The following is an 18,125-nucleotide window of genomic DNA, read 5'->3' as shown; positions in this document are numbered from 1 at the left end:
CTTTTCAGCCAGAAGTCAATTTCTAACTTGCCATGGGTTTTAGGAATCAGATTTCTGTTTTACTCCTGACTCTCTCTCTACTTTGTTACAGTTATGAATTCAAGAAGGTCACATATCATTGAAAAATATCAGCTTCAGTTTGCCGTACCCAACCATTTTGTCTACCACTTACAGAAAAGGAAGCCTTTTTTAACTTCAGGTTATGGCCACTAGAGGTCTTTTACTTTCATATGATAGCTGCTGTTCAGTTTGTACTGCTTTTTTTTATTTATTCCTACGTGAGCAGACCCAGTATACTTCTTGCATATAAACAGAGAAAATTACAATATTAAGGACTTATTAAACATTTTTTTGGAGTAACATTAGTGCTAGTCAGAGCCTTGCCTACTACATAAGACTAAGAAGATACATTTTCTGCTGGTAATCCCAAAGCTTTCAGGTAAGGGTTTTTAATTTTGGTTATTGATGGTCTTCTAAAAGGAAATGCTGATTTTCAATCCTATAGTAGTTTATTTCATAGGTATTGCTCAAATAAGTCTCTTTGCACTTTTAAATTTACAACTGGCAGGAGTAGTAAGCTATACATAATGAATGCAGTGGAGACTTTTTTTCTAGTACCTTTATTTTAATTTTGAAAAAAAAATGCTAATACAAGTTAAGGAGTATTACGCAAAAAAAGCATATCTTGTATTTTCCTCTTTAAAATGCTTTAAAAGATACTACAGAATGATCACCCGCTTTTTTTAAGTTATCATTTGCTGAGATTAACAATGTCTTTTTACAGGTCTCTGATAGATGTACAAATGTCATTTGGCTTAGATGACTTTAAGAATGTTTGTTTGTTTGTTTGTTTGTTTGTTTGTTTGTTGAAATCAACTTTGGATCTGCGTAGCAGTATCTAGTGTTACAGTTCTGCATGAGTATATATTCTTAGTAACTGTGTTTGGAAATTGTGAAAATTAACACATAACATATTTTGTTTAATAAAAACAGTTCTGCCATCAATAAGTATCATCACAATTTTGCTGGCTAGTTTCTAGAGCAAACCTGTCATATTTCACAGCAATGTGACTGACTAATATATTAAATGAAAAGTGACAATTGAGCAAATTTGCTGTCAAGAATTCTACCTCCAACCATATCATGTTGAGTCAGGCAATATATTAACTTTATTCCAGTTTGATCTTTAATCATCATGTAACAATCTTGGCTATTATCTACGTGTTCTCTTTCTAATTTAAAACTTCTTCCCTTCCCTTCCTCAAAAGCCAGCAATAAACACAGACTTCTCACATACAACCTCTTATTTCACAACTGACCTGATACTCTCAACATCATTATTCTCACAGCTAGAACTTCATATACTTAAAGATGACAGTTCTGTCAACAAAATCTGGAATTTCAATATGTATGCAAGAATATTATCCTACACTCTTTAAATACTTACAGTACAGGAGGTAAGAAGCATTAACTACCTAAAAATACATGCAAGCCATCAATCAGTTTTTAAGTTCACTTCGTATATTTACAACCTGGGAATTAGAAATTCATAGTCAGGCATCTTCTGCAAACATGCTAGTTGCCTGACTAAATTGCTTTTAAAAAGGCACGTAGTATGGAGAGATCAGAATATTTAAATGCCCCCCCAAAAAGGAGGGAAAGGAAAGAGAGTACAACTTGACAAGTCATTTAAACTGTACATGGGCTTGTTAAGATGCATCTAATGAATCACAGCAGACAGATGCATGATTAAAACTAGGTCCAACATGTGTAACAATAAGTGTGATTACTGTAAACACTTGATTGATGAGGGAATATTTTTAAAAGTATTAAACAGAATTCTGTTTGGAATAAAGTCCTATTATTAAAAGGTCCAAATAAAAATGTGCCTACCTGGACAGAAATATCTTAACGCCTCACTGAGACTATAACCCAAATGACTGGCAGTTTTTGGAAAAATGAATTACAGCAGTGTTCTGAGGTAGATGAGGGAATATGAGGTATATGCTGGAATACTGTGCTTATTAGCATTAGCAGGAACACAGAGTAAGTAGGATGTCAAATAAAAGTGAGATACAGATAAGCAAACTCACTCTTCCAGCAAATGCTCGAAACTCCTGACCACTGAAAAAAGTGATGATAGATCCATCCAACTTCAAATATTTCTAATATTTTGTCTCCTGGAATTAGTATAAATACTGAAAAATCTCAACCAAAAGGAAATGATAATCTCTAAAGTGTAAATAAAATGTATGAGCAGCCATAACCCAAGCAGCCAGAAAAACAAATAAAACTTTGTAAAACTTTATAGGGGCAAAAAGGGAGGTATCTACTTGACCTATCCCTATTAGTCACTGCAATCAAGCTGTGTGTGCAAAGCTAATGGGAACAGCAGCACAATGAAAATATTAGGGCTGCATGAGAAAGGCAACAAACTTCAGCACCTAGCAACCCAAATCCCAGCATACTTTATAATACCAGATGGTGACAGGTTGCCGTAGTAACTTCAAATAATGTACGAGAACCACAAGAATTAATAACACACATGCATGTACTAGAGAAAGGAATAGTGTTATTATTAACCTGGTATCAGTTAAGTATTCAGCTTGTTACACTGGGAGTAATTTTCATGAATGCTAGAGGAGTGAACAAAGATGGTATTTGTTCTGAGTGGCCAACTTACCAGTATTATAGCACTGTATAATCTATGCCCCAAATTTAAGTATGCATAAACCACATACACACTAATACAAGCAAACAAAATGAAATTCAACCATTGATGGAAGCTGATCATTCAAAGGCATTGGAAAGCCAAGAGTTAAAAACACTTGTCCGGTATTTTCTACTTTGCTCAATTATTTTCATTACATCTGTACATAGCAGAATATTTAAAGGTTTAAAGTAAGTATAAATAGTAAACAGTATGTGTGCAGCCCTAACCAGTAGACTAAAATTGCAACAACAGTAGTGCCCATTTTTTACGCTTTGTCAATGTATTATAGAGTTTTCCCCAGAGGCAGCAGCAGGATGTCAGTCAGTAGAGTAAAAATATCACATTATACATAGGGTTTGATTCTTGACTCACTTTCACACTGTAAATCAGAAGTTCTCTAATTTAATGAAGCAGGTAAAAAAAACTATGATCCATAGTTTTCAAGGTTTGAAGAGCTGTTTTAGAGACGTCTAGGCGGGAAGTGATATGTAAATAAGGTCATCATTATCATTAAAATACGCAACCCCCCCATTTTTTGTATAATATGAATGCTACCCAGAATGTTAGAAATCACCAACACATTAGCAATTTCTATTCTGTGATAACACAGTAATACAAAAGAGAACAACCTCCTGGTTGTTTTCATGAAATTGATGAATAACCTCACCTTCTTAGGGTCATGAGCACAGAACAAAATGACAAATATTAGAAATGAAAGCTATGGAGGGTACTATATGATACCATTGCAAATGAGAGTGGTTTGAAGGTTTTTTGGCATGAGCGGTAATGTTTACAGTGCCTCAGAAAAACATAATGTCTCCTCAAAAAATCTAGCATCTGTATCTCTTGATACAGATGGTAACAAAATATTTCTTTACCATATTATGCAAAACACTGAACAGCAGCAGTTTGAGCTGAAAAGGGAATAAGCTGAATTTGAAGTGGCTGATCACATATTCTTGTGGAAGTTCTGTCTCTTCCTAGAGGAATACAATTCACCACAAAGATATGCTGTCATGTGTACGGCACTCTGCTTGGGTGTAAAAGCCTAAACCAAAAATATAAACACTGTAACTGGCAGTTATGCAACAAGCTGGTGTGTTCATCAAATGTGTACGCTGTGCTTGAAATTTAGAATCCGATCCATCCCACGTAACTGTTGTCATGGCTTGTCAATGAATGTTTCTTACTAATCATTATTTTACGGGAAATAAAGACCTGTCATCTGATACAGTAGTTGTGAGATTTTATTTTTTCATTTATGTTTGATGTTTTATAGTTCACTGGGCTCATCTTTCTGCCTTTCATAGATGATTGAACGGAAGCCTAAATACTCTATTTGCACATTTTTAGTTTCTAATTTTAAAAAATCCATGATTGCTTTATTTTTGTTCCAGTATTTTCTTTAAATTGTATTTAATGCCTAGTGCTTTCTTCTTTTAGTTAAGCATAACAGGACAGCTGTCTAAAAATAGGTTAATTACTAGGAAAATATAGTCATGTGATTTTACAATGGAAATTAAATGAGTGTATAAGCACCCTCTCTGAGATTTCAAGTACTCTTAAAACGTATACAATTAAATCCTTCTCAGAACTGTTCTCTTTGAAGACTCATGAAGCTAGTGTTACTATGCCATTTTCTCCTAGTTACAGAAGTATTAAGGCATGACACAAGCCTTCTTAAAATTCCTCTTGATGTTTCAGCGTATTGTCAGTACGGTCTAAACTATTACTTGATTCATATTCCCACACATTTTCCACCAAACTCACCTTCATTCCTCCCAATCTATGACTTCTGTGACATGATCAGTGGTAGAATGCTCTTGGACCCAGAAGAACAGACTTCCACCTTCAGCTTCCTCTGTGCAAAAATTAAGTTTATTTTCTATCTAGGGGGACTTTTTACCATCTTTAATTTTCCCTGAGCTTGAGGGAGGACGTGTGTGCCAAAAAGCTTGCAGAAAAAGATACACTTTTTTGCAATTTTGTAGTTTGTCTAAGAACAGGTATCATCTCTGAACCTCGGGTTTTAGAGTTTTGCATTTCTTCTTGGGCACATAACATTTTCTCAGTTATCTAACAAGAATCAGTATGTTCTGTGATGTATCACTTAAGTTTATTCACTAGGCCTGATTATGTCCTGACTCCTAAAAGTAACATCTGTCACTGAAGTCTTAGGATAACATCTCCCTTGTTCCATTTCTTTAGGAGATTCACACCCATGTAGGCAGATTATGCTATCTACTTTCCAGCAACCTTTCACAATGAGTAATCATTTGAAGTTTCACTGCAAGGCTTCCACTTCAGGCAGTTCATATCACAGCAGCAAAAATCAGATGAGATACTGCTTGGGCCACAACTGGTCACAGTTCAAATCTCTCCATTGGTTTCTTTTCGTCTACTACTTCATATTGATGCTTTCACTTCAAAATTCAATGACAATAACTTCACGCTGGCTTACTGGTCTGCTCCAATTTCTTGTCTCACCACAACCTACTATGTGCTCCATTACCGTCACTTCCTTCTCCCACACTTGAATTCATCTTCCAGGCTCTCCCACTTCCTGGAATGAACTTTAGATCCCAATACAGCTAAAAACTTTCCTTTTGATGCTTTTTCAAAATTTGAGAAGCCAGGATTTTCTTGGGTGATGTTTTTATTGGACCCACCACCTGGTTGGGACAGACTTAGCCAAGCTTTCAAATGCAAAGCTATCTTCTTCAGGTCTCAACATCACTTCGACAATTTCAAAATCTCTGAGTTCAGCAGTAAGCTAAGTTCACATGAGCTTTTTGTTCCAAGTTGTGATTCTATACACCTATTTCATATTGCTGAAGGCAGGCCGGCATGGACATGGATTATTCTTTTTGCCATGACTGCACCCCAACTATACTCACTTTTGAATTAAAGACGGCACATTCTTCAGAAAAAATTAAAAGCTCAAATATAGATCAGGTCTGGAAAGAAACTTCATTAAATGTTCCCAATCCTGGTGTATTTCAGTGCAAATTTAAAATAATTTTCCTCTAGCTAAATATGATTAGTCTCTTGTAGGGAAACGGATTGGAAACTGATCTAAGAGTTTGAAGAGGGAAGAAACAATAACAGTGAGCTGGAACAGATTTTCAGTAATAAAGGTAACAGCAGCAAAGAGCCAAGAGGAAACAGCTGACCATCTGGTACAAAGTGAAACAACAGTGGGGGAAAAGGGAAGTCAGCAGCAGAGTCCATGTACAGTTGGACAATGTATCTTTGCTTATGTAATACACAGGAATAAAGATGTGATTACATAAACAAGCTTAAGGTAGCATCTCTGAGTAATCATCTACAGTTGCTTTGCAGTTATTATAAGGACCAAAAACTAAAATCAAACAAACCCTTAAATTGATTATTCTTTTCAAGCTACACACAGTGGTGACAACAGAAGGCAAAATGAAATTTAAAAAAACATGGAGTGCATGCACAGAGACAGACTTAATAAAAAGCTTGACTTGTCAAATCAGTGCATGGGGCTTCTACTCCCAAGTGAATGGGAGCTTCACACTTAAAATGTACTTTTAATGTTCATACAAAGAAAACTGGGCTCAATTTATATTTTTTCCTGACAATTATGTTATCCACTGCACAACACCAACTACATTAGGCATAATTTAGGAGGATTTTCCACAGTTATTCCCAAGGAATTTACCGAAGCCTTTTCTACTCTATGACCAAAAGCAGACACTTAGCAGCAGAGCATGCTCTCATGCTATCAAAAGGTAAAGGCATTTTTAGCAATGTGCCATGAAGGCGTGCATAACTCACTGCAGTCCACAGGTTTTCATGACAAAATGCCTGAACTGTCTTCATCGTAGCACCAGTGTAGTTAAATTCCTGCTGAAGAAAGGGTAGCATTTCTCCCAGGTCAAGGGACAGACATTCAAAAAGCCAGACGCTTGGCCCAGCTGTACGAGCAATCGTGGTCCATGGGCCAGGTGCTCAGAGACTGGAAACTAACTAATGTTAGTTATAAGAAAGGGAGAAAGGAGGACCCAGGAAACTATAGGCCCATCCGCCTCAAATCAGTCTTGGGGAAAATCCTTGAAAAAATTATCAAGAATCACATCTGCGTGGGGCCAGCAGGGGAGATCATGCCCAGGGGAAATCAACATGGGTTCATCAAAGGCAGGCCCTGCCAGACCAACCTGATGGCCTTTTATGACCAGGTAACTAAATCCATGGATGATGGTGTCACCATAGAGGTAGTCTTTCTGGACTTTAAGAAGGCCTTTGACACTCTCTCACACCCCATTCTTATTAATAAACTGAGTGACTTTGGCATTGAAGTCTACACAGTTGGATGGGTCAAAAATTGGCTGATGGGACGCACCCAGAGAGTGGTGGTGGATGTGTCGTACTCAACCTGGTGGGATGTGAATAGTGGGGTCCCCCAGGGCTCAGTCCTGGGGCCTACACTGTTCAACATCTTCATCAGCGACTTGGACGAGGGGGTGGAAAACACATTGTCCAAGTTTGCCAATGACACCAAAATGTGGGGAGAGGTAGGCATGCTCAAAGGGAGAGAGAGGCTGCAATTAGATTTAGACAGACTATAGAAGTGGGTGGATGGTTACAGGATGGGCTTCAATGTAGATAAATGCAGAGTGCTGCACCTGGGGAGAAGGAATCCACAGCATACAGATAAGCTGGGGAGCTCCCCCCTTGCGAGCACAGAAGCAGAAAAGGATCTTGGAGTCATTATCAGCTTCCCTCACCCACAGAGTGTCCCCCCACCCACAAGGAATAGGCTTATGCCCAGAGACACTGTGACAGGGGCTGCATCCCTCATCAGGGTCGCTCCCCCCTCGCCATTCCAGGAGCATGGGTGGAGCCTCTTAGGTGGGGGACAGGAAAGGGGATTATCATCCTCCTTTTCTCCAGTGTCTGGCAGAGGAAGTAGGAGGGGACTATCCTGCTGCTCACTCCCTGCAGGGAGCAGGTGGCAGCGGCAGTTGGAGCAAGCAGACCCCACTGCAGTACCCAGGGCCAGATGTGGAAATAACCCCCATCCCTGCCCTTCACCTAAGGGGCCATTCTGCCCAGCCCCTGGTCCTGCCTCCCCGCAGAGCAGTGAGTGGGGAGTGACCCAGATGGAGGCTTCAGCCCCTGTCATGGTCTCCTGGAGTGTGAGTCTCTTCTTGGCAGAGGGGTCACATTGCAGGTGGGGAAAGCTGCTGCAGACTGTGTGAGGCAAGCAGCAGTGGTGGTGGCACTAGGAGGGCTTGGGCGGCTTTGGCTCCCTCTGAACCCTGGTGCTACCACTTGCCCCATACAGTCCATGGCAGCTCCGAACCCAATCAGAACCCCACACTGGGAAGAGGCTTGCACTCCCCAGACACCAGGAAAGGAGCTGCTGCCCCATTAGTGCCCTGCCCCCTCGCTGCTTCAGCGGCAAGAGTGGGATGTGGCCAGAGCCCGGCTGGCAGGACCCTTTAGGCAGGGGGTAGGGAGGGGGAATTATTCCCCCCTCCCTCTGGCTTCTGGCAGAAGGGGCTTATCCCACTCCTCCTCCATGCAGGGGGTGACTGGGCAGTGGCAGTTGGGGTGTACAGACCTGGCTGCAGTCCCCAACGAGCAGAGGAGGAAAGGGGGGAATAATCCCTCCTCCCAACCTCCACCATCTAAGCGGGCCAGCCATCTGGCTGTGACCTGTCCTTGCCACTGTAGCAGTGAGGGGGAGCAGACCCTGGCTCAGTTCCATACTGGTGGGATGGGGGGTGGGAATTCAACCTCCTCCCTGGTCAGTTCACTCCAGGCCTCTGCCCAGGGCTTGCCATGGCCCTGCCACTGGAGCAGACAGTGGAGAAATGCAGGTTATGCTGGTGGGATGGAGCAGGGGTGGGGAAATGAATATCTTCCTTGATCTCTTCTTGGGCCAGCATCTGGCTGGGCCCCCTCCCCTGCCTGTCCCTGCTCTGGCTGGGGAGAAGAGGGGTGGAGCCAGTCCTGTTCCACTGGAATGGAGTGTCCAGCCCAGAGAGCAGGTTGGGATGCTGAGGGACTCTAATTTAACTTAAACCAGGAAGAAGTCTGGGACAGAAGTTGCATAAACGAGTTTGAGCTCAATCAGTTAAGTCTGATACTATTTAACTACTGGCTAGTTCCACACTAGAGCACCTTCGTGTCCCAACCAGTCCCTCCACATCTTATTGAGCCAGGGGGGTGGGGTCTGGGCTGGCAGGCTGGCCTGCAGAGCCCCCCTGCCAGCTGGGGCTGCTCTGACCTGGCTCAACATGCTACAGGCCCAGGTGCATGTTCAAACAGTGCTCCCAGGAGGAATAAACTTCAGAGCAATTAGCTCCAGAGTTTGTTGGTTTGCATTAATTGCATGTGTAGATGCACCCCATGTGTATATACTTGTGTTTCATGTGTCCTTATCCCCTTTGTGAAACTTTGGACAATACTAATTCTGATCAGCAGCCAAGGAGAGAGATCAGATGCTGGGAGAGGAGAAGGAAGTGGTTGTGGTTTTGGCCAAATCTGGTTCAAGCTGCTAGAAGGAATGGGCAGGTTCATACTGTGTGTGTCTCTCCTTCTAAAACTTGACATACAGCCAAGCCAATCAAGCTTTTAAGGAAAAATATCATGATCAGTAAGGGCTACTGCTATAATGCAAAGCTTAGGTTGATTTTCAATTGCAGAATTATAGACAACATAGGAAAGAGTTTGCTACATTCGCTTTTGTGTGTTGCTAAGAAAAAGGCCAACCATTGGTTTGGTCAGGGCCCTTTTAAAACAATTAAGTTTTTCAAAGAAGACTATTGAGAAAAGTGAACTATGGAATGAAGCCAGTCTCAATTTTCACACACAAATATTTGGCTTTTTTAAATAAGAATTCATTAAAATATGTGTTTAAATATTAAAATGAAATTAACATTTTTGCTTATGATCCAAATTTATTTTAAAATACCTAATGTAGGCATAAAAATGTAATAACATGTAGATACTCTAAGTGTAGGAGTTATAAAAGTACCAAACATTGACCTCACTGCTCCCACTGTAATCAGAAAAAAAAGACTGCAGTGGAAACAGAGGCCAATATAAAATACCACTTCAAATATCTTACACACAACACCATGACTGTCCCTTGGTTTATTAATAACTGAACTCTGGGAGCCTTTACATATTGCTGTAATCTCCAAGACTGCAGAAATGGTATATGCAGCTCCTATTTCAGTTGGGCCAATTAGCAGTTTTAATTTTTCCCCAGAAAAACACAACCTCTTTACACACTGGCCAAAATGGACACACAATTCCAGCTCTCATTATAGAAGCACCCCACTACACTCAGCTACATTTACCTCCCACGGCAATCAATGCAGGCCCTCAAATCTCAGCAGTTTGGTGAAGGCTTAGAGGTTTCCCAGAACCACTTGCCTGTAACAGACCAGATAGGATAATCCCTTCATCTCTACTGAGATCTCAGATTAATGTACAATTAATATAGTAGTTGCTCAGGGCTGTAAGAACGCTATGCAAGGAAACAGAATATTTATGTACAAGAATGAAGAGCTATATTCTACAGTGCTGTGTTGTTTGGCCTACTCATTGGAACAGAATATTGCCTATACAGGTTATTTTATTGAAAAGTCATTTCAGGAACAGGTCACCAAGCTCTTCCCTTAGATCAGGGAAAGAAGGAAAGTTAAAGACTCCTAGATAATGCTTGCTGGCAGAAGCAAGGAGAACTGTATTCTGAGCAGAAAGAAACTGAAGTCTTGGATTTTATACATAGTATTAATTGATGACCTGCACCCATCAGAGCAACAAGACAAGAAAACTACAGTATGTTATTTCATTAATATCTTCTGAAAGTCGCTCCTAAATTATTTTAAGGTTATATTTAATGTTTTCTATTGCAGTAATAAACACTGTGCCTAAGCATATCAATATATTTTCTCACAACACATCGTTTCTCCCAAAATCAGCCCCCCACAAAATCAGGTTGCATGTAGTAAGCTGATTCTATGCCTGGGATAGCAGCACCTTGCTTCACAGTGCAACCGCTGTTGCATTACTTGGCAAGCAGCTGATGCAATTATTATACTTAAAGGTTCATTGTTCTTCATCCTAGAGGTGTTAAGGATCATCTCTCCTTTTAACAGTCTTGATATTCTACTTATGAAACCAACTTTTCTAAGGGCAATTTTGTTGTCTGCTAGCTGTTCCTGGTCTCTCTCCCCTATTTAACAGCTTTGGAGACTCTTTATCTCTTCTCAAAATCCACCCATGGAAATCAGTATTCAGAAGCAGCTAGGATTTCAGCTCTAGTTAAGCAGGAAAGGAAGGGTGAGTCACCTACAGATTAGGCTCCATCCTTGCTCTATGCGGTGATATGTCTGCAAAAATCTTTTTTTCTTCATTCTTCCTTTCAAAAACAAGGTGCATCTTATATTCAGGGGGTGTTGTATGGGAAAAAATACAGAATTTTCATCTTGCATAACAGACAACTGAGGCTGATTATAATTAAAACAATAAATATACTTTTTGCGGTGTGTATAGTCACTAATTACATTTATGCAGTAATGTAATTAGATTTTTAATTGCAGAATTTTAAAACAGCAGTGTTCCATCTATTCATCAGTATTTTATTACCTTATACTATACAGAATTGTTTATTAAATTGCTCTTTATGTGCAAAATGAAATGTTTATGGTGTCATGTTTATGGTGTCAATTTTTTGCCATTTTAATTTAGTACTACATACGCAATACATTCTTTTTTTTTTACAGAACTATCAAAGCCAGGATGTACATTTGATAGATGCTGTATCATCACATATGCAAAACAAGCAGCATCCTTTTCACAGCATTCTAACAAACAACTTAAATGCAGGGAAATCACTAGATCATTATAATATGTGCTTTACACTCATCCTAATTCTCTTCTAATTTAAAATAGTGCAATTCCTTAGGGCTAGATTGGATCATATTACAGTTTTACAGTGGCAGGGGTTTGTAAACGGTTGTGAGACTTTGGCCGTAGTTGGACAAAAATAAAAAAAAGACTCCTCCTTCTTAGAGATGTAATCTGGACCCAAAATTGAACAAAGTTTGGATTCAAGGAGTTGAATTTCAGCACATTCAATGAACTTCAGAAAAGGTTACATTCAAGCTTTTAGTATTGGCATTATCCATTGTAAAGGATTGCTGTTTTGGGGTCTGTATGAAGGAAAGAGTAATTTTATTTGCTCAACTTCTCTTTCAAAGACACTGATAAAACTGTGAGGTCTAAATCACTCACAATCTTTGTTGGCCCATAGACAACAATGGCAAGAAAGTAATGCACCCCGTGCAACAGCATAAGAATGTAAGACCTGCCATTTGCTGGATCAGTCCATAGGTCCATCTTGTCCAGTATCCTGTGTTACACAGTGGCAGGGAGTGGATGCTGAAAGGGAGAGAGAACTGGATATGACCAGGGTTTCTTCTTCGCACTCACTTGCAGTACTCCAGCATTTAAGGTGGAGGAAGTTCCGATTCAGAGGCTGTACTCCTAATTCCTCTGCTCATTAGCTAAGGACCCCCCTTTCCTCCAAGAATTTGTCCAGTCCTCTTTTGTATCTGGCTAAACTGTCAGCTTCCACAACATCTGGAGGCAATAAGTTCCACACTTTAAATGACATGCTGGCCATGTCTACATGAGACACTTACTGTGCAGTAGCTTGTACTACTGCTCAGTAGCATTGTGGGGCAAACTGCGACGTAATGCTATTGCACGTGTAGCAGACTTGCCTTTTGGAGAATGGATTGAGTCTCAGGCTTGAAATCTTGCTGTTTTGATTGGTGGAGCCCATCCACTAATCAGGAGGCAGCAAAAGGAGTGAAGTCACACCCTTGTCCTAAGGGGAGAGGGAAAGGAGTTCCTTGCCCCAACCCCTGACCTGATTGAAGACTGCAACACTCAGGTCTGGAAGACTTCAGGGGTGAAGCCCCCATAGAGTTTAAAAGGAGCTGCATGCCCAGCAGAACACATCCGGGAGAGAGAAGAATGGGGCTTAGAAGAGCTGAGGAGAGCTGCTCAGCAGGGCAAAGCAGTAGCCCAGAAGTGCCCCTGAAGACTTCCATCAGTGGGGAATGGAGGATGGCTCCAGCAGCTAGGCTCTTGATGTGCAGCACAGCGCATGGTGTCCAGACCCTGGGAGCTGCGTGAGGTGGCTCAGGTCTGCAACCTCTGGCGTGCAGCCAGAGACACGGTGCACAGGATGGTGCACAGAGTAGGACCTTTTGGAATGCTTGGGCAGCTCAGGTCCTCAAACCCCAGGGCAAGGCTGGGAGCTTAGTGCAGGAGGCACTGCACGGAGGGTCCGGGAGCAGACCGAGCCTGGTGCTGCATGAGGCAGCCCAGGCCTCCAACCCATAGCAAAAGGTTGAGTCCAGGGAGCCAGATGGCGCTTAGGCTACTGAGCCAGCAAACAGGGCCAAGCCAGAGGCCCCAGAAGGCCTGCGTACAGGAGCCTTGTTGAGTTGAAGAGAAAAGAGAATTCCTACAGAGGAGGGGGAGTCCCCCCCTGAATAGTTAAGGGCTCCTGAAAGTGGAGATCCCACTGGGAGGGCCCCCCTAAAGTTACCAGTTTCCTTGTAGGGCTTGGGAAAAGCTCAAGGCCATTAGAGTTTCCTCTTGGGATTAAGTTTATATTTGGGGTTCTTGTGCCATAAGTGGTATGACATCATGCCTTATATTTTGTGAACTCCCATGTTTCTAAATTAATAGATAAGTAGTGTTCTAGGGCTCTGCTGGGACCCCCTGTTGCTGTTATTTCATCTGTTGTTTACTTGTATTTCTTTGTGGCTTATTTGTTGTTCACCCATACTTATCTATAGTTTATCTGTTGGCTATCTATGTTTATTTTGGGGTTCATCTGTTGCAGATCAGATGCTTACCTGTAACTAACTGTATCTGGAGCACTGGTATAAGGTTTTACATCATTTACCCAGAGGGCATTGTTTATGTTACTGTTTTAGATATCTTATAAATATATATATTTTTTACCTATGTTTATATCCACATTCCATTCCCTTGTGATAAATTAATGTAAATAGATTTGTATATAGTTAAGTCCCCTAACTGTCCTGGTCTGGTTCTATAGAGACAGAGGGAAACTGAGCGATCTGTGGGTCCTGCCCCTCCAAAGCACACCTGCCAGGTAACAATCACCTTCAATTGGAGAAGAGGAGTACATACCAAGTTACCTGGGCTACATGCAGTAGTAATGAGCTATCGGGAAACCAGCATCACCAGGAAGCCATGTGGGGATTCTACTGTGCAGTAACACCAGTTACTGTGCAGTCATTTAGTATTTGGGTATGTAAGTACTAAATGACTGCACAGTAATAACTATTCAGTCAACATCTCATGTAGACACAGCTGCTGTGTGAAAAAAACTTCCTTTTGTTAGTTTTAAACAGGGGAGATGGAAAGGAGATGCATGGGAGTGCACATGCACCCCCTGAGAGTGCCGATGCACCCTGTGCCTGGCTGCACTCCCTTTAGCCAGCGGGCAGGGGGGCAGACGGGAGCTCCAGTGCCCACCCTGCAAGCACTGGCCATGGAGCAGGGCCTCTAGCAAGAGTGGCTGTGCCACTTCCGGAAGTGGCTGTAGGACTTCTGGAAGTGGCACAGCTACTTTTACAGTGAGTGAGATCAGCCACGGGGGACCCTCTCCGACTCGAGGCATGTGCCACCCCTGACTCAAAAGGCACCAGGCACCCATGGTTTTAAACTTTCTACCTGCTAGTTTCATTTAGTGAGAGCTATGTCTTGTATTGTGAAAGAGAGAGTAAAAAATAAAGCCCTATTCACTTTATGTTCACCATTTAGTATTTTGTAAACACTTATGTTTCCCTTCAAGCATCTTTTTTCTGAATTGAACAGGACTAGCTTTTTTACTATCTTCTCTAAACCACTAATCATCTTGTTACCATTCTCTGTACCTTTCCTATTTCTTCTATATCCCTTTTGAGGCATGGGGACCAGAACTGGGCACAGCATTTTGTTTAAAATTCCCTTTTTAATAATCCCTAATCTTTTGTTTGCATTTTGGCCGGCTGGTATGCACTGAGCTAACATTTTCAGTGAGCTGCCCAGTGACTCCAAATCTCTTTCCTGCCAAGTAGCAACTACTGTTGCTATCATCATGTAAACATTATAGTTTAATCCCTCCTGTCAATGACAGTTTTAAATTTTCTAATGGCAGTGAGTATGGTGACGTGGTCTTACAGGCAACAAGTTGCTTTTGGAAGTGGGCTGGGGCATTCTCCAATTCTCTGGTATTACTCTTGTAGAGATTAGTGTTACCGTTATAATAGGGCATGATGGCCCTCACTAACAGCTAAGTGAATCAACTGCTGTAATACTGACTTTCAAACAGTTAGGTTTTTAAAAAAATATTTGGAGTACATACTACAACGAAGTACATTTATTTGTTGGCCATTTTAGTTATTTACATTATAACTGATCTTTATTTAACTTTGCTCCCGTTTCAGCAAATAAAAGGTTTGATTTTTATATGAATACATATTTTATTTATTTGTTAAAACAGTGCACTCCTACCTTTTCAGTGCTAGCTTTTTTTAAAGACTGTTATGAACTTTCTTCCCATCTTGCATAGATCACTCAACTTACTTTCTCCCAGGTCTATCACATTCTAAATCTAAAATTCCACCATTATTCTTTAGTTTCTAATGGTTTTATAAAAGATATTAATCTCCATCTGATAGCCCCAAGAGCAAATAAATTTCACTATTTTTGAAGAAAGAAAATTCAAATTTAAAAATAATTGCATTTAGAAAGGAAAATTAATATTTTACACAGGCAAATTAACAACAATACGCATTTTTGTTTCATATAATTACTTGGATTTTTTTCACAATACTTATTAAATGAAATTTGGCAGGAAATTTTGCTTTTTATCCATCTAAAATTTATCTGAATTCTCTAATACTGTAGAGGGATTTCAATTAAAAGAAATGAGGTAGACACTTTATACCACCACTGTAATGTAGCAGGATGCTCTTACCACATAAATTATCTTAAAGAACATTTGTGTAAAGGCCTAAACCCAGATTTGTATGGAAGGGTTTGTTTGTGAGCTTCTTTGTGACATCCTGGCCACCTGTTTTGGTTCCAAATTGCAATGGAATCAGAACACAAGTCACTTCCATTTTAGTGGGTTGGAAATGCTCATTTCCAGGGTGAAGGAGAAGATCCTAGGGACATCTGACGGGCTAAGGCAGCCTTCAGTACAGTACCGAACACATCAGTACACACATACGGTGAAGATATTATCATACACCACCTAGTTATTTCAACAGCATGGCTTGCTATGTCTAAAGAAAAATAAATCAAATAGTTGTACAATTAATCTGTATTTTTTTTACTTTTCATATACTTAGTACACTTGAGAGGTTTGTAAAAATATCAGCTAAGTGTATGCTATTTAAATTGTTGCTTCCTCATTTCAGCAGTCAGATCTTTCTGTAGTCAATTAGCAATAAGATAGGTCTCAGACTACTTTTAATCTCTGTTGACTAATACGATATATAGAGCACAAGCTTTAATGAAACCAAACTCACTTAATCAGATGAAGATATATACACATACACACACACACACACACACACACATATATATATCTATACACACACACACACACACACATACATATTACATAATTGTCTACAAAGTTACATATCTATCCTGCCTTTTGCTTGACTTTAGGCTAACATGGCTAATTAGGTCTCTACTTTTATCTCTGGCATGAATAAAGCTTACAGTTTACTATGGAGTTCAGTAAGGGTACGAAGAGGTATAGGTTATACAGAAAAATATAATTCATTTTAAAAGCACAAATGCACAGACTGATGAGAAAGATTTGGGCTTCAGAAAAATCTCTGGAATTCTCCAGCAGAATATTAACAACCACAAGTACACACAGGCTACGTCTACATGAAATGCTAAATAGCGGGCAAAAATCGTGTAGTGGGCAAAAATCACGCTAATGTGTAATAGAATTAATCTATTGTACATTAGTGTCACAAAAAAGTGTGCACTGGCACTAGTGCACAGTAGCACCAATTACACCGCGTTAAGTTTTAGTGCCATAATTATGGTGCATTAATAAACATGTAGACACGCCCACTTGTTCATAAACTTTCACAAGCACCTGGTTTGTATACAGCACCATGAACAGTACCATAATGAAGGGTTAGCAAGCACAGCTCCAACTGCTGATGCCAATTTAGGAGGGGTGCTAGTCACCCCTACTACTCTTTCTGTAAAAGCAACAGCTGGGGCAGGAGGACCGTGTGGCAGCAGCAACAGCAGTAGTAGGCAGGGACTGTTTTTGAGTCCACAGCCTAGGTGATACTTTTGTTTTCCCAGCTCCTGCTCCTTGTTATACCTTTGCCCCTAAATGCCTAGGCTTACAATTTCATTTATGTGGCACACATATAAGTTTGGTAAATTTAAACTCGTGTTGGATTCACAGATTTGAGGTGCCAAAAGAGAGACCATTTAATAATCCAAGTTGACCCTATTCTATAATAAATAATATAATGTTACCAAGTTAACCTTAACCCTGCACTGTATTGAATAAAGTGTATCTAATTTGTGTTTCTTAGAAGAAATCTATTTCTTATCTTCCTAGGATGCATACACAAGGAAAATGAAAATTCTGGTATAACATTCAACAATGATAATCATAACACATTAGAAGTATTTATTACATACTAGAAAAATCTTTCATGTCATTGAAAGGCATAAGGATTGTGACAGAAAATAAAACAGAAAACACATCATTATATAAATTTTATAGTGCAGACTAATTTGCAATGCTGCAGAAATGGAACAGGTTCAGATGACATGAGGAAGAACTTTCATCTGAGAAGAGAGATCAAAAGCTTGAAAACACTTAGAAAGGAGATGAGTAAAAAGGGATGTGATAAAATTATGCAAAAATAATGAATGATATAGAGAAGATAGCAGGGGTGTGCACATGCAGTTTGCAACTGCATACTGTCTGTGGTGCTGCAAACTACACACATGGCACATGTATGCATTCACTGCACTACTACTTTGCACTCTGGTGGGTTTTTTTGACATTGGGGGATCCCAGTATCAAGAAAACCCAGACCAGAAAAAAGTGGGGCATCACACATGGCAGCATGAACACTGCATGACCCTAGATGCTGGGGGGGCATGACGACCGCCTGCAGGCAGCGGCAGTGGTGGCATGGCAGCGGTAAATGGGGGGCTCCCACAGCCAGCTGCAACAGTGGCAGGCTGAGCATGGTGCTCCCACAGATGGCCCCAGTAGTGTCAGTGGCACGGCAAGGGTGGCAAGTACTGACCAGCGGTCGGCGACCACTCACAG

At 40.6% G+C, this 18,125-nt stretch overlaps 2 protein-coding genes across 4 annotated transcripts in view; one reads left to right on the top strand and one right to left on the bottom strand.

Annotated features, from left to right (window-relative positions):
- Positions 1-18,125, bottom strand: part of DOCK2 (dedicator of cytokinesis 2) — a 514,744-nt gene that overhangs the window by 181,817 nt on the left and 314,802 nt on the right. The gene's annotated exons all lie outside the window — the stretch shown is intronic.
- The window catches only part of INSYN2B (inhibitory synaptic factor family member 2B), a 141,978-nt gene continuing 124,142 nt past the window's right edge, over positions 290-18,125 (top strand). For all 3 annotated transcript variants that reach the window (XM_090064275.1, XM_090064274.1, XM_090064273.1), the window contains exon 1: positions 290-439. The gene's annotated coding sequence lies outside the window, so the exon portion shown is untranslated. The remainder of the gene's footprint in view (positions 440-18,125) is intronic.

This window comes from Crocodylus siamensis, chromosome 10 (assembly GCF_052110815.1).
Source record: "Crocodylus siamensis isolate JL-2025a chromosome 10, ASM5211081v1, whole genome shotgun sequence".
Classification (NCBI taxonomy): Eukaryota; Metazoa; Chordata; order Crocodylia; family Crocodylidae; genus Crocodylus; species Crocodylus siamensis.
This window is presented reverse-complemented; position numbering and strand designations above follow the sequence as displayed.